Source organism: Diabrotica virgifera, chromosome 3, assembly GCF_917563875.1.
Source record: "Diabrotica virgifera virgifera chromosome 3, PGI_DIABVI_V3a".
Taxonomy (NCBI): Eukaryota; Metazoa; Arthropoda; class Insecta; order Coleoptera; family Chrysomelidae; genus Diabrotica; species Diabrotica virgifera.
The window spans coordinates 268,101,923-268,125,068 of NC_065445.1; positions in this window are offsets into that span (position 1 = coordinate 268,101,923).

Consider the following 23,146-nt stretch of genomic DNA (forward strand, 5'->3'; position numbering starts at 1 on the left):
TGTTTTGGAAATTATGAGGTGGTCGGCATATTTTGTATAAGAATGTTCATTGTATGTACAGAATATATACTACATTTTATTTATTTATTTAATTTTGCTGTCGCTTAAACATTTAAAAATACTACATTTAATATAAACGTTAAATTAACAAAATGTGTGATTTGGCATTGGTTAGTTTACGTCATTACGTAGAGTATAATAGGAATGAATAATGAGGAACACTACAATAGTTTTTTTAAGTTGAAATCATTGTTAATTACAACTTAAACTGACCGAAAATATGTACACAAATTAATGACAAAGTCAATGTTTTCCTAGAGTTGATGCTTTTCCAATTCGCCACCAGACGTCGCCCACTTTGCGGTTCCTCGCCAATACAAACAGAGTTTTGTCTAGACAAAAAAACAGAAGAACATTATACAGGGTGTCCAGAAACTCTACCGACAAACGAAGACAGGAGATTCCTCAGATAATTTTAAGACAATTTAACCCAATTCATCTAGTCCGAAAATGATTCTTAAGGGAGCTAGAGCTCTTTGAAGATGGCGTCATGAAATTAGTTTTTCTTAAATATCTCCAGAACGATTCTATTTAGAAAAACAAAAATTGGTAAGCTTATTTACTTTTCAGAGATGAATCGATTCCATCCATTGCAAATTTCTAGTACCGGTCATAGGCGTGCGTTTTGGGTAGAGCAACGGGTATTTTATCGCGTAACTTTTTTGTCCTTAACTTTTATGCATTTTTGACACCGGATTATTAAATTGTGAGGTATTCTAGTACTAAAAGGTACTTTTCATTTAAGGCGGTAGGACACACCGTTTTCTAGAAAAATCAATTTGAAAGTTTTTCGTTTTTGGAATTTGACAAAAAATTGAAAGAACTTTTCAACAAAAAATGAAGTATTTTACCAACATAAAGTAAGAGTAACTTTTAGTACTAGCATACCTCATAATTTAATAATCTAGTGTCAAAAATGCTCAAAAATTCAAGACAAAAAAGTTATGCTATTAAATAACTGTTGACCTACCCAAAACGGACGCCTATGACCAGTATTAGAAATTCGCAATTAAAGAAATCGATTTATCTCTGGAATATAAATAAATGTACCAGTTTTCGTCTTTCTAACCAGTTTTTTTTTGAAATTTTTTTTAATTCAAAAAGCGAAAAGTTTTAAAATCGATTTTTCTAGAAAACGGTGTGTCCTACCGATTTAAAACAAGAGTACCTTTTAGTACTAAAATACTTCCCAATTTAATAATCCAGTATCAGAAATGCATAAAAGTTAAAGATAAAAAGTTATGCGATAAAATAACCGTTGCCCTACCCAAAACGGACGCCTATGATCGGTACTAGAAATTTGCAATGGATGGATTAGATTTATATCTTGAAGATAAATACGCGTACCAATTTTTGTTTTGCTAAATAGAAGCGTTCTGGAGGTATTTAAGAAAGACTAATTACAAGACGCCATCTTCAAAGAGCTATAGCTCCCTTAGGAAGCATTTTCGGACTAAGTGAATTGGGTTAAATTATCTGAAGACTCTCCTGTCTTCATTTATCGGTAGAGTTTCTGGACACCCTGTATATGCGGATGGCACTGTCATCTTAGCCGAAAATATTGGAAATCTTCTGTAGCTGGTGAAGTCGCCAGAATAGCGGAGTATGGACAAGATTACGGTCTAACAATCAATATCAAGAAGACAAAATTTATAAGAATATCTAAAACTTCGATAAGAAATAACGAGAATCTTTTCATAAACGGAACCAATGTCGAACGAGTAGACCAATATACATATCTTGGAACAAGGAATACCTCCACAAATTAGTACTTCCAGGAAATCAAATTCAGAATACAAAAGACAAGATTTTAACAAATTGATTAGAATGCTCTGCACAAGCGATTTGAAGTTGGAGCTAAAAGCTCCATTGGCTAGATGCTACGTTTCCTCGACTTTGTTTTATGAAATGGAAGCTTGTACCTTGAATGCGGCATTAGTGTAAAAACTGGAATCCTTCGAGGTGTGGGTGTACAGAAGAATTCTGAAAATGTAGTGGACAGAATCAGAAATGTCTCGGACGTATTACACAATTGATTATACAGGGATATAATAAAGGAAAAAGAAGCACAGGGAGACGCAGGATATCGTGGCTGCGCAACCTGGGGGAATACAGCCAAGCGGCCTTGAGGGCTTTAAAAAACCCAAGGATAACCTCAAAGCTTGTATGGGAATGCCGCGAAAAACTTGACACCCTGGCGGAACATAATGAGGTGAAACTCATTTGGGTGCCTGGACATCAAGGGATCGCTGGTAATGAGAAAGCTGACGAACTTGCTAGATGAGGATCAGTAACAAGATACTTCGGTCCAGAACCGGCACAGGAAGTGCCCAAAAGCACAATCAGAGACCGATTAAGAGGCTGGATACGAAGACAGTACAAATAATACTGGGAAGAGATTCCCACGCAAAAACATGTGAAGAGATTTATACCTCAGATATGCGCAAAAAGAGCTGAAGAACTGTTCAAAATGAACAGGAATCAGCTCAAAATCACTACAGGTGTCTTAACTGGATACTTTCCAGTAAAAGGACACCTACACACCATAGGACTATAATATAACGGAGATCTCAGCTGCAGACTATGCAATAGAGAGTCCGAGACAGTCAGACATTTATTATGCGATTGCGAGGCTCTGGACCGTAAGAGACAAGCAATATATGGAGATTGCAAACCAAGTCCGACAGTATATGGCACTAACCCAATGGACCTTTCCAGGCTAGTAAAGGGCACTACTATATTGTATTGGGTGTCATGAGAACAAATGGAAGAAAGCACAATAAACTCAAAAGCTGCAATGCCACCGGAGTGAATGCACGGACGGCCTCCAGGAACAAAAAAAACCTGTGGGAATGGTATGGATGTACCTACATCAAACGAACTTTTCAGAGCAGCCATCTGTAAAGTCCGAATAACTATGATGATTGCCGACCTCCATCTCGAAGATGGCACTTTAAGAAGAAGTATATTCGCTTTGTGCGGTATTGATGTGAATAATGGAATATAATTGATGATAATATTACTTAAGAGTCAACAACAGCACGCGGAAAATACAATCCAAGATTGCAGCTTCAATTTTAAATATTTTGTCTAGATATTTAACACACATATTCGTACTATAATAAAGAAGGACGATACAGAGCCCAATTTGAGAAATACGTTAGTATGTGGAAATTATTCTGTAACTAAATAAAATATTGCAAAAACAAGCCTGTACGGCCATTAAGAAGAACAAAAAATACACTTTCTTCAAATAAACTTTTTATCACATTCCTAGATTTTGTGTCAAATTGGAACTACTAAAAATCGATTATCTATAACAAGAAATCGAACTTGACTGACTTGGCAACATTTAGCGCACCTATTATTCTTCTTCTTCTTCTTCTTCTTCTTCTTCTTCTTCTTCTTCTTCCTTCTTGTATGTAGGCTTTAAAGCCTGTTTGTTCTTCAATATTAGCCTCCTAAATTGTTTAAGTTATCGCACCATCTTTTTCTTGGTCTGCCAATACTAATGTTGCCCCTTAATTAAAACTGCTTCTAGTAGTGATTTTTATTAGAGTCACCCGGTACACAAACATTGTGTGGTTTTTTAAGACGTTCTCCAAATAACCATCAATGTATAATCACACAGTAACAGTAGTATACACGCCACCCGAAGTTTATACTCAATAAAATCCTCGCGAGCGCACAATGACTGACACTCGTCAAAAGTGCCATTATCCATTCCGGGAATAATATTAAAAATTTATTCGCGAATATACTACGAAATTTTTCATTGGCAACTTTGAATGACTGTTCAGTCATAAATTTTGACTGCACTTTATTATATCAAACGACATGAACTTGACTCGTAAAACGAGGAGAATCATTTGTCTGGCACTGGCTATGGTTTCAGGTAAATTTTAAAAACTTACAAAGGCAGTGCAAATATCCATATCTTTCAGGAAACATTAGTAACTATTAATAAAACTTTTATCATGCCATTACATAAAAACATGTTTGACTTTATCCCTCATATTGGTGTTAAATAAATTAGGCTGTTCGATATTCTAAAGGTACAAAATGGGCGATAGAGAGAAAAAATACCTTGTTACGTTGATGACACCGTGTTTTAGTAGCGGAGTGCGAAGACGACCCACAAAGATTACTACACGAATTCAACATTAACGCAAAAGAAATGAATATGAAAATATCAGCGCCAAGAACAAAAGCTTACTAATAGCCAAAGAACCAATAAGATGCAAATTGGAGTTAGAAAATCAAATTATACAACAAGTAATAACTTAAAATACCTGGAAATTATCAGCCGACAATAATATCGAAGAAGAGGTAAGAGACCAAATAAATAAGCCGGCCAGTAGAAGGCCGGATGCCTAAACGACACAATTTGGAAAAACAAAGACCTAAGAGTGGAACGGCCGAAACAAGACCAGACACAAGCAACACACACAGACAACCGGAGACAAACCAAATGAAAATCTTAAGAAGGATTGCTGGAAAAGGACTACAGGGTAGGATAATAAGTGAGGAAATCAGACGCATATGTGGGGTAAATAATATATACCTGGGTAAAGAACAGAAAAGAAGAGTGGAATCAACACATAAGCAGGATGTCTGAATCAAAGATAATAAGAATAGCCAGGGACAAGTCACCGTTATTCAAAAGAAATATAGGACGCCCAAAGAAAAGATGGAACGACAATGTAGGAGCGGAATAGAATGTACCTCTAAAGAAAAACAGGCAGTACTGCCTATATAAATGAAAAAGAAGAAGAAAAAGATATTCTAAAGAATCTTACAGTTGCTTCTTTAACAAGGCAACTTTCTACTGCTACATTTCATGTCGGTTTATAACGTCCTCCACCATTTTTCGACTTCCATTCGCCACTTCGTCTGGTCATTTTATAGGTCCTCCTCTAAGTTTCTTTCTCTCACCTCTATGTCTATTTCTTCTTTCCATCTTGTTGCCGATCTACCTGATTTTCTCTTGCCTTTTTGTTTCCATAAACCAGATAAGTTGTTTTGTTTTGCACCGGAGAACCTGGTGCCCAGTGTTACTGCTAAAGCACGCCATCTGGAGCTTCTAGGGTTATAGGTATTAGATTGACGCAAACAGATTACTGGGGCGGTTTTTGGGGTTCCTGAAAACGAATACGTCATCAGAATTGACATCCGGAGCACCTCGTATCTTGGGTCACGTCAGCTTCTGGAGTTTCGAGTGATTTTGGCACTAAATTGATTCAAACAGATTACACGATTCTTATTTGAGGTTACTAAACACGAATACGCCATAAGAGCTGACACTCGGAGCACCTGGTGCCCACGGTTATTGCTAAGGCCCGTCATCTTCTGGCAATTCGGAGGTTTTCGGCCTTGAATACACGTAAATACACTCACCGGCACAAAATTCCGCCACCCAAAATTTTTGATTAAGTTTGACAATCAATAACTTTATTATTTGCACTCCCATTTTCAAGATTCTTGCATCACTTTGTAGGTTGTATTTACCTCGTTTGTTATTATTCCGGTAACAAATTTTTTTTGCTTAGATGGCATTATACGGGGGTGAATGGAAGCGTTGTTTTTTCTCCTAATTTAAAAAATTCTGTGGAAAAATTGGTGAGCTGATTTTGTTTCATACTCCTTTTGTATTATCCTGGAGGTATTACTAAGGCTTTGTTTTTTGAATTATCCGAATATCTCTTTTCTTGTAACAGCTGTAATAAAAACACTGCGTTGAAGGTTTATTTAATTAAAAATATCAAATGCACTAAAACTATCAGGTAAAAGGGGGAGAAGTGTACTTTTGAAGTGTGTAAAATTAATAATTCTTATTAGCTGAGCGCTTTCGGCTTATAAAGCCATCTTCGGAGCTATGGTCAAAAAGGTCAAAATACCACTATGAAGAGAGATGTGTTCCATTTATGATATGAAATACTTCTGTTTCTTATGTAGTTTTTTATTGGTTGGAAAAAACCTTGTCTGTCTGTTTAAAAAATTGTTCAATTTGCTGTTGGTTATTTTTTTGTATCCAGAAAAGTTAAACATCAAGAACGAGCACAAAGGACTTTCACACGAAAATTACATTATATATAAAACGAATATTTGATCATGGTAAGGTCAAAAAAACCTTACCATTTGAATACTGCGGTGTCAGATAGTAGAATAATTCAGATAAGATAATAAAGAATTCTGCTATCTGACACCGCAGTATTCAAATGGTAAGGTTTTTTTGACCTTACCATGATCAAATATTCGTTTTATATATAATGTAATTTTCGTGTGAAAGTCCTTTGTGCTCGTTCTTGATGTTTAACTTTTCTGGATACAAAAAAAATAACCAACAGCAAATTGAACAATTTTTTAAACAGACAGACAAGGTTTTTTCCAACCAATAAAAAACTACATAAGAAACAGAAGTATTTCATATCATAAATGGAACACATCTCTCTTCATAGTGGTTATTTGACCTTTTTGACCATAGCTCCGAAGATGGCTTTATAAGCCGAAAGCGCTCAGCTAAGGATTATTAATTTTACACACTTCAAAAGTACACTTCTCCCCCTTTTACCTGTTGTCATAAGTGTGTACAAAACTATTTCAGTCTTTACATCACTAAAATTAACAAAACAAAACAAAATTAACGACAAAATAAAACAATTCAATAGTGGGTACGTCCACTTCTTGTAGCAACGACTGCTCGCAATCTGTTTAGCGTCGAATAAAGATATGTTACCCTTGCCTGGGGAATATTCCCCGATATTCCTCTACCAGGGCCATAACAGGACCAAATTATCTGGAGGCCTAAGATGACGGCAAATAGCTTTTTTTTTAATTCATCCTATAAGTGCTCAATAGGATTGAGATCTGGGCTGCTTGCGGGCCATTCTAATCTGTCCAACCTGTATTTTATGAGTCAATCAGTGTTTGTATTTACAAAAAATGGTACAGCTCTTATGCTGGCCACTCACTTACGGATATCGAAGAGGCCGAGCGACTGACCGGCGGTTAATTGAAGCCAAAATCACCACATACATGCAGTTTTCGTAAAGGCATTGGCATGCTCGATCACAAAACTGCATGTGTGTGGCGTCTCAACTGCAGTTCATTAACTTAACTACTCAAATAACGGTCTTCAGTTCTGGCCTGCATGCCATAGCCTCTTCGATATCCGTAAGTGAGTGGCCAGCATTACAAGGAGAGAGATATTCGGATAATTCAAAAAACAAGATTTTAGTGATTCCTCCGGGATAATATGACAGGATTATAAAACCAAATCAGGTATTCCATTTTTTCACAGAATTTTTTAAAGTTAGGAGAAAATACAACGCAAACTTAATTAAAAATTTTGGGTATCGGAATTTTGTGCCGGTGAGTGTAGACTACTAGGCGTTTTTTGGTGTCTATAAAATACTACGAGGGGTAATCAAATTGAAAATTTAAAAATTAAGTAATATTTTTCTTCTTCACGCGCTTTGTCCGTTTCGAATGTAGGCAATTAACATGGCTATTCTGACTTTATTTACGGCAGATCTGAGTAGCTCGGCAGATGACAATCCAAACCATTGCCGTAAGTTTTGGAGCCACGAGTGTCTTCTCCTCCCTGGACCTCTTCTGCTGTCATTTTCCCTTGGATAATTAGCTGAAGTACTCTATATTTTACTGTGCCTCACAACATGATTCAAGTATTCCAACTTTTTTTTAGTTATTCCTTACCTATCCAGCGTAGTATCTCCTCCAGGTTATAAATTAAATCACATATTCTGGGACCAAAAATAGTTCGAGTGAACCTAACTTACCTTAGTATAAATATGCACAAAAAAAAGTTACAGCCCCTTGAAGTTACAAAATGGAAATCGATTTTTTTGAATATATCAACAACTATTAGAGATTTTTTATTTAAAATGAACATGTATCATTTTTATGACAGGAACATCTTACAGAAAAATTATAGTGAACTTTGTTTACCCCATAAAAATTTTATGGGGGTTTTGTTCCCTTAAACCCCCCAAAACTTTTGTGTACGTTCCAATTAAACTATTACTGCGATACCATTAGTTAAACACATTGTTTTTAAAACTTTTTTGCCTCTTTGTATTTTTTTGATAAGGCACCTTTTATCGAAATGTGGCTTCATTTTTGATATGGTTCAAAATATACCTAAAAATGTAAATCATCAATAAATTTTCATATTACATATTAAAAGTGTCCATAATCGTACTTAAATACAAATAAGTGGTGGATTTGACAAATATTCAAAATATCTCGATAAAAACTCGACTTTTCGAAAAAGAACTAAGAGGCAAAAAAGTTTTTAAAACATTGTATTTAACTAATGGTACTACAATAATAATTAAATTGGAACGTACACAAAAGTTTGGGGTGGTTTAAGGGAACAAAACCCCCATAAAATTTTTATGGGGTGTCTAAATTTCACTACAATTTTTTTTTCAGATACTACTGTCATAAGAATGCCACAGGTCTATTTTCACTAGTAATACCACTAGAGGTCAAATTATTTCCGGAAATTTTTTCGAGATCATGAATATTTGGAAAATTTCCCGAGTCGCAGACGAGGGAAATTTTCTAAAAATATTCATGATAAAAAAAATTTCCGGATATTAATTTGACTTCGCGTGGTATTCGGTAAGAAAATTCCACACCAAATTTGCATTTGAAAATCCAAAGCTGCATGAACAGATTAATAGCGCGCCATAGCTTTGTCAGCAATTATTTAGGCTTTCAAATTCGTAATTTCTACTCATTGTAGTTGCATGGGAATACCATTTCAAGATAGAAAACAGTATATTCTTCAATTTTACATAAGTTTTGAGTAACTACAAGTGATAGAAAATTATTTTTTGGCGTTTTATTTTAAATTATGTAAACAAATAAAAACCAGTCTGTCAAAAATGTTCTGTTATTGTAAACGTCAAAAAATTTCCACTATAATTCGCTGTTGGGTACCCCACGAGCAAAAAATTTCCGATAAAATACCTCCGTTGCCATGGTGATCTGTCAAAATAACGTATTTTGATTGGTTCAAAATTACAGGTGTGGAATTTTCAATAAAATATCTCAGATTTCGATATATTGGAAACAATCAATTTTCATTTTGTAACTTCAAGGGGCTATAACTTTTTTTATGTGCACATTTGTACTAAGGTAAGTTAGGTTCAATCGAACTATTTTTGGTCCCTGAATATGTGATTAAATTTATGACCTGTATTTTTGTTACACCCTGTATACGTAATATACAGGATGTCCAGAAACTCTACCAACAAACGAAGACAGGAGATTCCTCAGATAATTTTAAGACAATTTAACCAAATTCACCTACTTCTAAAATGCTTCCTAAGGGAGCTAGCGCTCTTTGAAGATGGCGTCCTGTAATTAGTTTTTCTTAAATACCTCCAGAACGCTTCTAGCTAGAAAAACAAAAATTAGTATGCGTATTTATCTTTTATAGATTAATCCAGTCATATGCGTCCGTTTTGGGCAGGGCAACGGTTATTTCACCGCATAACCTTTTTGTCTTTAATTCCTAAGCATTTTGACTGTAGATTATTAAATTATCAGATATTCTAGTACAAAAAGGTACTCTTGCTTTAAGTCGATAGAATACACCGTTTTCTAGAAAAACCAATTAATTTTTCGTTTTTTGATTTTCAAAAAAAAATTTCAAAAAAAACTATTTAGAAAAACGAAAACTGGTACGTTTAATCAAATTCCAGACATGAATCGATTTCATTAATTGCGAATTTCTAGTACTAGTCATATGCGTCCGTTTTAATGTGTTTAAATATTTTAATGCGTCAACGGTTATTTTATCGCATAACTTTTTGTCTTTAAGAGGATCGGTACGTATTTTCGGCTGCAATGCTATTCAAATGGGGATTCATTTTTTTCAAATCCTGAGAAAACTAATAAGTATTTTTGAAAAATTTAAACGCAGAATGAAAGATTACGTTATTAGCGAGGGCCGAAAGTCCCTGAGAACTTCTATAATGTTTATTTTAATAAGTTACAGGGTTGAAAAAACTAAGAGAAAATTTAGTGTGATATTTAATTTCAAATATCTCATTCAAAATAAACTTTTTATTTATTCTAAGGGACTTTCGGCCCTCGGTAATAATTTAGTCTTTCATTCTGCGTTTAAATTTTTCAAAAATATTTATTGGTTTTTTCAGGATTTGAAAAAAATGAACACAATGCCGTGGTAATATTTTCCAAATCTGTCTTTGTCTTACAACGCACTCAACCGAATATAATATTGTTAGCATATATTGTCAGTCAGACACTGACAATCAGTGACAATTTTAAATATTTGACATTGCATCGGGAATATTTTGAGAAATTGATTAAATATTATTGATATATACTGTATTTGATAAATAATTGATTTAAGACGTGAACTTAATAAAAAGTTATTTATTGTGTATTATTTGTGGAAGATCCAAGCAGATAATACATCAGATATATCCTGTGATCCAAGTATTTTGTTGTTAGAGATGTTCAAAATTGTAAGCGTTCCAAAATAACAACATATTATTAAAAAATCACTTTAACACTTTTCCTCTTTTCTCGATTGATTATTAGTTTTTGTTGTACAAATAAATTATTACAATCACTGAAAACATAGTTAGTGAAAAAATTATCACATTTATTAACTGAATTAATCATTTGCAATTATAAAAATAACAGTCATCCAAGAACATTCAAAAGCCATCTCTTTAAATTAATTATGACATTTTCAAGTAGAATGACATTCTAGTAATGTTTACATATCCACACCAGTGTGAATTTTACTACACGTAATTTGCCGTGTAAAGACAGAAAAAGTAAGGATACACGTAAAATATTTGCGAATTATGTACCCATAGCCTTAATGTTTAAGCATTTTTGGCACTGGATTATTAAATTATGACGTAATCTAGTACTCTTGCTTTATGTCGATAGGATACACCGTTTTCTTTTTGAAAATTTTTTATCTACTCTATGTCATATTATGTATAAGTTTTTAGTTTGTGAAAACTGTCATTATAGATAGTAGTGCGTGAAGGGTTTAAAGTGTGCGTGAAGTAACAATGTAATTTAAATGTGATTTACTTTTTCGCACACTTTCAATGGGTTTTTTGGCACACTCTCATATAATCAAATATACTTAACTTTCGCGTGGCAAAATTATAAAATAGAAATGAATTCCAGTAGCGAAGAGTTACAGTTTTTTTATTTGTTTATAGTAGATAAAATATTGTATGAAACTGTACGTGAAGTACTTTTTGCGAACTTACGCGATGTATAGCACTCGCTCCGTTGTCGCTCGTGCTCTAAAAATCGCGTGCGTTCGCAAAAAGCATACTTCACGAACTATTTCATAAATAACTATTTTTCAAATTCGAGACGAAAAATTTTCAAATCGATTTTTTTAGAAAACGGTGTGTTCTACCGACTTAAAGCAAGAGTACCTTTTAGTACTAAAATACCTCACAATTTAATAATCCAGAATCAAAAATGCTAAAAATTTAAAGACAAAAAAGTTATACTATAAAATAACCGTTGCCCTACCCAAAACGGACACCAAAATAAACAATCTGTGTACCAATTTTCGTTTTTCTAACTAGAAGCGTTCTGAAAGTATTTAAGAAAAACTAATTAGAAGACGCCATTTTCAAAGAGTTCTAGCTCCCTTAGGAAGCATTTTCGGAGTAGGTGAATTTGGTTAAATTATCTTAAAATTATCTGAGGAATCTCTTGTCTTCGTTTGTCGGTAGAGTTTCTGGACACGCTGTATACGTGGGTAAGCCCGTATTTCCAAATTTAATTAATTAATTAATTAATTGATAATTTGTTAAAATTATTTAAAAAATTCTTTTCACATAGAAAAAACCACAACCCACCACTGGTTTAATAACAACACTGGATGCGAATTTTTATTTTATAGCTGGTTTTCTTAAAGATGATGGATTTATGACAAGAGAACTAAACATTTATTTATTATGTGAGAATTTGGACCACGTTTACGGTTAATAGCTTTAATTTTAGCACTTTATATACGTCCGCTCTAAAATATAAATTTCGAAATGTGACAAGATGTTCACTATAAAGTAATGAATTATCTGTCATAATATATCGTTGGTTTTGTTGTTCTCTGAAGATTTACATGCCAAGTAAATATATTATAGCGAATTTGTCATGAAATTAAAATTTAACTGTACATTATATTCAGCCCACTCTAGAAGAATCAGTAAATCTTAAAATCAAACAGTAGGCGTATTTTTATTATACAAGGATAAACATTAAATTCATGTTAGGTGATGACAAACAGGGAACCATTGAACAAGTGCATAGGCTAGTCAACCAAATAAACAAGGATTTTAACGCCAAAAGATACTGTTCTGCTGCTTTCAGAAGAAATCAAGTAAATATACAACCTCTATGAATTTGAATAAGAAATTATAAAATAAAAAATTAAAATTACATATAAAGATATAGAATAAAATAATGGTATAATTAAATAAATATTTATATAACAACAAATTAAAAATTAATATCAAATATAAAATAAAATAAAATTATTAATTAAACAAAAAAAAATATAACGAAAAACCTAAAATTTTAAAACTCAATGGATATTTTAGGCTAAGGGTCTAGGCTCACCGAAATACCATTGGGACTATTATACTAGTAGTTCAGAGAAATAAGGAAAAAATATCGTGTTGGTGACACAACCCCCTCCAGGCCGAAACCAAATTTTTTGAGTAGTATGGACATCTATAATAATAACCTATATATTTCCTGCAGCCGATTTTGATGATATACATAGTTATAAACAAATGAAGATCAAAAAACGGTAAATTTTCGCTTTTTTCGTCTATTACTAAAAAATTGGGCATTTTAAACAAATTTGAGAGTAATAAACTCATAAACCGTATAAAAAACTTCAATATGGCGTTCCCTGAATATGTCTATCCTTATTGGTTGCTTAGAAAATTGCCAAATAAATCATAAATTTTGAGTTTTTATAAATATTCATAACTTATGTAAAAATTAACTTAGAACCTTCTTATTAAACAAAATGCTGAGACTTATGGTGCTTAAATCATACCCTAAATTTCAAAGCAATTGGTCAAATAGTTTAAAAGTTATTTAATTTGTTTATCCAAAATTCATTTGTTTTGCAACACTGTAAGTCAGAAAATGATGAAGTTACAGTAATATTTTGGATAGTTTATGAAAGAACAAAATTTACAGTATTTATTTAATTTAAAAAAATGACAAAAAATAGTTATAAATATTGCAAACTAATTTTGCAAAAACATGTGAATTAAAAAAATGGGGGGGCTAACTTTGTCCCTAAATGCCCTAGAACAGTTGTTTTTCTTTCTAAATGTGTATAAAAATTCAGTCTTTCTAAATGTGAAAAAATAATTTTTCTACGGGTAACGGTTAAAAAGTTATTCTAATTGTTTATAAGTAAGCAAAAAATCGACATGTTTTTGCAAAATAATTTTACACTGTTTAAAATTATTTTTTGTCATTTATTTTTAATTAAGGTAATAGTATAAATGTTCTTCTTTCATAAACTGTCTGAAGTATTATTGTAACCTCGTAATTTTCTGACTTATAGTGTTGCAAAAAAAATGAATTTGGGAAAAACAAATTAAATAACTTTTAAACTATTTGACCAATTGCTTTGAAATTTAAAATATAATTTAAGTACAAGAAGTCTCGGCATTCCGTGTAATAAGAAGATTCTAGTTAATTTTTACCTAAGTTATGAATATTTATAAAAACTCAAAATTTATGATTTATTTTGCAATTTTCTAAGCAACCAATAAGGATGGACATATTCAGCGAATACCATATTGAAGTTTTTTATACGATTTATGAGTTTCTTACTCTCAAATTTGTTTAAAGTGCTTAACTTTTTGGTAATAGACGAAAAAAGCGATAATTTACCGTTTTTCGATCTTCATTTGTTTATAACTATGTATATCATCAAAATCCGCTGCAGGAAACATATAGGTTAATAATATAGATGTCCATACTAGTCAAAAAATTTGGTTTCGGCCTGGAGGGGGATGTGTCACGAGAAAAATCTTATTTCTCTGGACCATAGTGTAGGTCTATTAGTGGAATATACACCTACACTTATAATTATTTCTAACTATTTTTAGATTAATAGTGAGATTTTAGATTAATAATTTCTCATCTAAGAATGAGAACTAGAAACACTATAAAAATTATATTTTCACAAAAAAAATTAAATCAAAAAACATTTAAAATTACATTTTATTTATTAAAATTGTTTAGAATTGTTTATTAAAATTGTTCATTAGAATTATTTATAATTTATAATTTTCAGAATTAGTAATAGATTATGGCCTTTGTTAATTAAGTAGTTAAATAAATAGAAAATTGTTAAAACAAAAATTATGTAAAATCAACTACTGTAATCCCATCAGGAAACGACCTGGATTAGTCACAAGAGGCCAGGTCATTTGTATCTTAATAATATAAATAAATACATTTTTAATTTTTAAAAAGAGTTATAATATCTTTATTAACACTTCATTGAATATGTAGTATAAACCCATTAAATCTCGCCTGGTCTCTAGTTTGTCAGTTTGTCATAGGACGTCACGTGGCCTTAACAACCAATAACAATTAGCCACAGATTCGGTACATTAACAACCCGTAACCAAAACGAAACACAGTTTTTTGCCAGTCATTTCCGAGCGGGGTGCAGTTTCGGAGGAGAAAGATGTATAGTCGTTTATGGATTCGTTTTGATATAGGGTGAGCTAAACTACTAAACAATATATACAAATATATATTGTTACGATTCGCAAATGTTAAAAAATAATAAAAGACAGAAAACGAAGAATAAGAAAAATTTTTAAAATTATGTTATGTAGACATTTATATTAAAATAGAGAAATAATAATTATTATTCACATATTAGCTTAATTTTCGACTTATGGTAAATTGGTAAATTTAAAATATTAGACTTTAAGAAATGCTAATTAAAAAAATTTTAAAAGAAAGAAATATTGAAGAGGCACACAGTTTTGAAACAAAACAATAAAATACATTTGTAATGTTTCTTTGGTTAATTCTCTGTATTTTCAAATTTGCAATTTTTTATTTACTCCCATCTACTCCTGTTGTTGTTGTTATTGAACACTAGAAAAAGACAAAGGTATTTCTGAACTCATCAAAGCACCAGGGCTTGGAAATGTCCCCATCGAACTGATAAAATATGGACCAGACATACTGCACGAAATAATGATGGAACTCTTCAACAAATGAATTTTGCAGGGAGAAAAAATACTAGAAGACTGGAATTGTGCATACATTAGCTCGATTTACAGAAAAGGAGACAAAACGTGCAAAAACTACAGAGGTATAAGTATAACCAGTGCAATGGGAAGGTTTTATGGCCGAGTATTAAAGAAAAGGGTGGAATTAGAAATCCAGGACATGGAAGAACAAAGTGGTTTTTGCGCCGGTAGATCGTGCGCAGATAACATATTCGTGATGCAGCAAGTAATAGAGAAAAGAAAAGCCTACTGCTTTGTCTACTCACCTAACATTTATTGATCTGGATAAAGCTCACGACACGGTACCTTTAAAGAAACTCTTTGGAATTTTGACGACGATAGGGGTAAGTGAAGCGTATATGCGAGCAATTAAAAATATGTATCAAAACCCGAAAAGCTGCATTAGGTAGGGAAAATCTATGTCGAAACCATTTCCTGTTACAAAAGGTCTGAGGCAAGGGTGCTGCTTATCGCCAACACTATTTAAAATATACATCCTGAAAGCTCTGGAGCAATGGAGAAAAACAGTTGCTGGTATGGGAATGATGATTGAAGAAAACTGCTTAACAACTTCGTTGTTTGCTGATGACCAAGTAATTTTTGACAACGATGAACATGATATGGATTATATGCTAAGAAAGTTACAGATCGAATATGAAAAATGGGGCCTATGTATGAACATGGAGAAAACGGAACATTTGAGAATAAGAGGGAAAGACGAAGATGCGGAATACGAGTAAGGAAGTATAAAAAAAATGTAAGGAATATAGATATTTAGGAAGCATAATAGCAGAAGAAGGGACTACAAAAAGAGACATACAGCATAGGATACAGCAATGGAAGGAAAGCAATACGTATTTTAAATGGTCTACCATGGTCTAACAAGGTGAAGCTGAATACAAAGTTAACAATCTACAGAACAATTGTGTAACCCATTCTAACTTATGGGGCAGAGTGTTGGCAAGTCACAGGAAAGGAAAGAAAAAATATAGAAGTAGAGGCAATGGATTACTTACGTAGATCATGCAGGGTATCTAGATTAGAAAACGTACCAAATGAGGAAATACAAAGAGTGTATATTCTATGTGAGTGTATATGACCAAATAGAAACAAAGAAATTGCTATGGTATGGTCATGTTATGAGAATGCCAGAGGGAAGTTAACCAAAAAGAGGATTCAATTACACGCCTATAAATAGAATAAGAAGAGGAAGGCCTACAAAAACATGGAAAAAAGGGATAGAACAGTCTATGGAAGATAGAGCTATAGAAGAGAACGAACGGGTGGATAGAAAACGATGGCGAGCGAAATGTGGGATGCGGAGGAGACCGTAGGAACCCCACTTCCACTTGACGACAGTGGAAGTCCTGAAAAAGGAAGAATCGCTTATCTTTTACTACTAATGAAAATTTTAGCCGAATATTTCACTGTGCGACGAACAAATATGATAAGATCAGCTGGATTGATAATTTTGCAGTTAGAAATGAATATGCTATCAAGAAGCAGAAGAAGGAGAAGATAAATTTTATGAAACATTAACACTTTATCAAAAGCACAAAGATATATTAAACCTAAAGTGATTCGTGCCAAATGTAAAAGTTTTCATTTTTCACTAAGCGTGCAATAACTTCTTTAGTTTTGTCTCACCGAGTATTTAACTATCGAAAAGCACAAACAAAGAATGTGGCGGTGGTTTTTCTGGGAAAGTGCCGGCATCGCTAGCTGCCAGCACGAAAAACCCATAAAAATTTGTCACATCGAGGGTGGCGGGGCAATCGAGATGCCGTCGCCACCGGCGTCGCTCGGCATCGCTAGCGTCGTACCGGAAGTGACGCAACAATTACATCCCCACCGCTGTGACGATACGTACTTCCGGCAAATCACGATATTGCAGCTTCCGGTTTGTTGGCTGCTGAATTAATTTTTACTTAATGTTCGAGCTGCTGCTGGCTCTCGATCCTGCCGGTCCAGAACGGGGAGAAGAGGAGGGATTATTTGTTTGGTTTATTTTCAAGTGAGGATGAGTGATAAATTATTGTTGGCAGCAGTTTGTTTTGTATGGATAGATCGTTAGAGGAGAGAGGAAAATACCATTTTCTCGAAATAATTAGTACATTATTTAAGATTTTAAAATTGTAGTCGATATACATATAAAATAGGTTAAAGAAGTAATAAAATAGTTTTTCTACAACCGTGTTAAAAATGCAATTTTTAGCACTCCATACGAGCGTTAAAAATGCTACTTTAAGGCACTAGTGCTTTAAAATTTTTATGGCACTGCAGTTCGTATTGACCGTATAGGCAATTTTGATATAATGTCAAAAAAATATAAAAATGGAATGTCAGTCAAGTTCAAGTAAGTAAGTTTTTGTAGATATTGTCCTGTAATTACGTTTGTAGAAAAAATATTGTATGATATGCGTGTTAAAAAGTACATTTTTAAGGCACTCATGTGAATTGCAGAACTCGCTTCGCTCATTCTGCAAACTTTCACATGCGTGCCTTAAACGTGTACTTTTAACACTTATATCATAAATAACTATTAGCAATTACAAAATAATTCATATACAGCAAACTAAAAACAAACATGTTTTAAGAAACACTTGAAATCAAAAGAAAAATTAAGTGTGGCACTTGAAAATATGAAGTGAAGATTTTGAGGAATACCTACACCCAGGAAAAGACAACACCGCAGGAAAACACTATTTGTTAACATACACATCACATTCTTCTTTGTATACATTCTAGTAACTTTGAATCTTCTATTTTTGATTATCATTAAAGTTCAGAATGTAACTAAGTATTTTGCTTTATTTGTTTATAATTAAGCATTGTACTTAAACATACTTATTTTATGAATGTTATGCCTATCTGAGGGAAATCCTATGCGTTAGTACCTCTGTTTGCTCCGTTACCTCCGTAAAATATTTATGACAAAATAGGAAACGGGGCTAGTAGCTGCTTTTTATTACAAAAAAGAATGTGTGTGTACTTTGTACGCACGTAAGAAGTTATACTTCTATTATATGATTTAAACGAAATTAATATACTTTTTATTTATATTTTGTTTAAATATTAAACTAATTTATACTTACTACTTCTCAAACATTTTTATTAGAACAGTGCCAAAAATTAAAATAATAAAAGAATGAAACACACACAAACACATTAAACAAGCCACAAAGGATGTCTGAACATTAATTGTCGAAAATTTTTTAACTAAATACGTATTTTCTGAAAATACAATTATATAATAAATATACTTACAATCATAAAATGTATTAAAAAAAAACAAAAAAGAAAGTTTCTATTGGGACTCGAACCAGCGCTGATAAGAGCGGTTGGTATTGGAATTCATTCGCCTTCTCCGCTTAGCCACGGACACTATGTGTCATTATTTACGAAGATCGACTAACTAAACGGATTAAACTTGTGATATTTTGATATTTTGAAAATTGATCAAATTATTTTAATTTTGAATTGAAATGATTTAGAATTGAAAAAATACAACAAAACATAGAGTAAAAAACAATATATTAGGTGAATATTGATAGAAATTTTGATGGTAATCAAATTATATAAATAAAAGTATTACATACTATGTATTTTGGCAGATCAAATAGGTAGGTTTATACCCATCATACATTAACAATTATTACGTACCTGTTGCTTTTAAAAACTATTTAAAAGTCACTACAATATTATAAACTTTTTTGTTTCTGTCCTCACAACAATAAAACTAATATATTATAAGTAATATACATTTGTTTACCTTTGCCTTTACCTCCAAACCACAGCTGCCATATCGGATAATTTTTGACATGTCATTTGAACATCCAATCAGAACAAAGTTATAATGCGCATGCGCCGGGCTGATAGGTTTTAACATATAAAAAAATCACCCTCTATCGCCGGTAAAGAAGTATAACTTCAAAAAAGTATGTACAGTATTTCTCATGATCATCTTTCAGTGCGTCACAGTTTTTCGATTTCTTTCTAACGCATTAAATTGTATGTGACAGAAAAAAAGGCACGTCGGTGATTACATTTCGTCGGTGACATTTTTATAACATTTATTCTAGTTATTCTAGTTGTCGATAGATGGCGCCATAGTAAAAAAATAATTTTTTTTTAATTAGATAATAATATTACAAATATAATCTGTATAATTTATAAGACTATACAAATCAAAGAAAATACCATTTTATAAATGCCAGAAACTCATTTGATTTGTTTTTATTCCAAATTGAAAATAAAATGTGACAACTGACAGATTTAACTAAAATGTCATGTTAGAATAAATATCATAAATGTGTATTATCACGGACTTACCCTTTTTCCTATCATTTGTTACGCACTGAAAAATGATCATGAAAAGGACAATATGTGTGTACTTTGTACGCACGTAAGAAGTTATACTTCTATTATATGATTTCAACGAAATAAATATACTTTCAACTGTTTATTTGTATTTTATTTAAAGATTAAACTAATTTTTACTTATTAACTAAAAGGGAAGTTCCCTAGGTTGGCTGTATACCATATAGTTAAAAAACTCTAACAAGAAGTAAAACCACTTCTATGTAAATTGGTATATTTATTAAAACTTAAGAAATCCCAATGGATTGAATAAAATATGTCCAATTCAGAACGTTTTCAGACCTATCGGTCCATCATCAGTGAATGTGCATACTTGCTAAATAGCCCCAGAACCAAACAATGGTTGAATTTAAAATTCAATTTACATTATTTAAAAATAATATTAAACAGGCTAAACGCCGATGTTAAAGGATATAGCCTATGGGAACATAGTGAAACCCTACCAAAACCTCAATCAACCATCTTAGGCCAACTTTGACTATAAAGTGTCACAAGTGTGTCACAAGTGTGTTAACACACTTGTGACACTTTATAGTCAAAGTTGGCCTAAGATGGTTGATTGAGGTTTTGGTAGGGTTTCACCATGTTCCCATAGGCTATATCCTTTAACATCGGCGTTTAGCCTGTTTAATATTATTTTTAAATAATGTAAATTGAATTTTAAGTTCAACCATTGTTTGGTTCTGGGGCTATTTAGCAAGTATGCACATTCACTGATGATGGACCGATAGGTCTGAAAACGTTCTGAATTGGACATATTTTATTCAATCCATTGGGATTTTTTAAGTGTTAATAAATATACCAATTTACATAGAAGTGGTTTTACTTCTTGTTAGAGTTTTTTTACTTATTAGTTTCCAACAATTTTTTATTAAAATAATACCAAAAATTTAAAAAAAATTAGAAAACACCCGGATTTGAAACGGGGACCTATCAATCTGAATTCTACCATCGAGCTATACTTCATTTGTTTATACGGCCTACAAGATTTCTGAGACATAGTGACAGATAAACCAAGTTAAGTATAAAAATACTTTATATTGCTTATTATCTTATTACCGAGGAAGACAAATCCAAAGACACAAAAATAATAATAAATAGATTTACTAAAAACACTAATATATTCTTTCCACAACTTTTTTGGACTGATACATACATAACTTAAAAGATTTAGCAACGAACTCCATACTGCCTGTGTGCGCATGCGCGCAGAATAATAAAAATTCACTCTCAATCGCGCCTAACGAAGTATAACTTCAAAAAATCCATTAACGATTTCATAATAGAACTGTATGCCCTGCAAACAAGGCATAGAACTTCCAACAGTTAATGCATTTGCACACTAATTATGAACTTATTACACCATCGTTAACTAAACTTGAAAAAAGTGGGATCCTAGATTCTATAAATATATGCGCGATGGCTGTAGAATCTAATTCTATAGCATTAAATGCTGTAGTAAACAGTGGCGTAACCAGGGAGGGTTTTGGAGGTTGTAACCTCCTCCATTGGGATGTACTTTGAGCTCTATTCCCTTAACACCATTACTATTCCATACCCCCTAGAGACCCTCCACTGGTTGAAACCCCCGCTTAGGATCATCCTGGTTACACCGTTGATAGTAAAAGCAGTATGGTCTACAAATATTTGAAAGATTGATATATAATAGGATTAGCTAAACAGCACTCCAACATATACCTGTGGAATAAGCAGGATTTCGACCAATAGCCCAATAAATGACCGTTTTGGAGTGTAATTTCCAGGGGCAACTCCGAATTGCATGAAAATTTGGATTTAGGTTCTACTTACTCTCCACTTCAAAGTTGAATTTGTGCCGTTGGTTGCTTTTACTTGGGGGGTGACATTTACCCCTTCTCGGGGGGTGAAAAACGCGTATTTAAAATAAGGCCGGAAATGGATAAATTGACTTATTTTAAGCACCTTTTGTTCTATAAAATTTTTTACGTAAGCCAATACTTTTCGAGTTCTTCGCGATTTAAAATTTTGATTTTTCGACAAAAAAAAAACTACGTTTTCAGACCGTTTTTCCCAAATAACTCAAGAAGTAAATATTTTATAAAAAAAATATATTTAATAAAAGTGTAGCCTATAAAAAAACGAAAAAAATGGTGTACCAGTAAAATCTACAAATTAAGTAGAAGCAAAATTGTAGCTCATGAAAAATACGTTCTTATTCGTCTAATTCCAAATCGAGTAATTCAACGCGAAATCACCGAAGAAAGAAGCGTTTTTCGGGAAAACCTTATTAACATTTTTAAAGTATGGAAAAAAATATTATTATTTGTTTTTTACAAAAGTTTACAGCATCAATAATAAACGAGTTACACTGAAGAAAAAAGTTGGCCCCTTTTTTTTGGTAAAAAAAAATCGTGAAAACCTCCCTCTATTTAGCACCTTAAATGAAATTAATCGTTTGGCTTTACCATCTATTTTAACTGTATGTGTATTGTTTATATGATCTGTAAGTTTGATTGGTTTGAAGTGCTTATTTTTAAAAACATTTGGTTTTATATTAAAAAAAAATTTTTCTAAAAATTTTTGAAAAATTTCATTTTTTCAAAATAACTTAAAAAGTATTAGTGATAAGAAAAATCTTAAAGAGTAAAAAAAATGTAGGTTTTGCTATTATAAATATGCTAGTTTCATTTTGTTTCTCCGTAAGACAAAAATTGGTTAAGATATGGCTGTTCAAAATTTGCATACACTCGTGATTAGTGACCCATTCAAGCTTCTCAATTATAACCCTTTTAAAAATAAACACTTTAAACCGGTGAGACTGACAGATCATATAAAAAATAGATAGGTAAGTAAATTTTTTGTAAAGCGGTAGCGATTAATTTCATTTGGGGAGCTAAAAACGGCGAGATTTTCATGATTTTTTACAAAAAAAGAGGGCCATCTTTATTTTGAGCGTAACTCGCTTATTTCTAATGCTAAAACTTTTGTTAACAATTAAAACAAAGCTTTTTATAAACACTTTAAAAAAGTTGAAATGGGTTTTTCCTGAAAAGTGCTTAATTTTTCGGTGATTTCACCTTGAAATATTCGATTTGGAATTAGATGAATACGAACGTATTTTTCATGAGCTACAACTTTGTTTTTATTTGATTGATAGACTTTACTGATACACCAACCATTTTTTTGGGTTTTTTATAAGCTACACTTTTGCTAAGGATATTTTTTTCGATAAAATATTTACTTTTTGAGTTATTTGCGAAAAACCGTCTGAAAACGTAGTTTTTTTTGTCGAAAAATCAACATTTTTAATGGCAAATAACTCGAAAAGTATTGACTTAAGTAAAAAACTCTGTAGAACAAAAGTTGCTTAAAACCAGTCGATTTATCCATTTCCGGTTTTA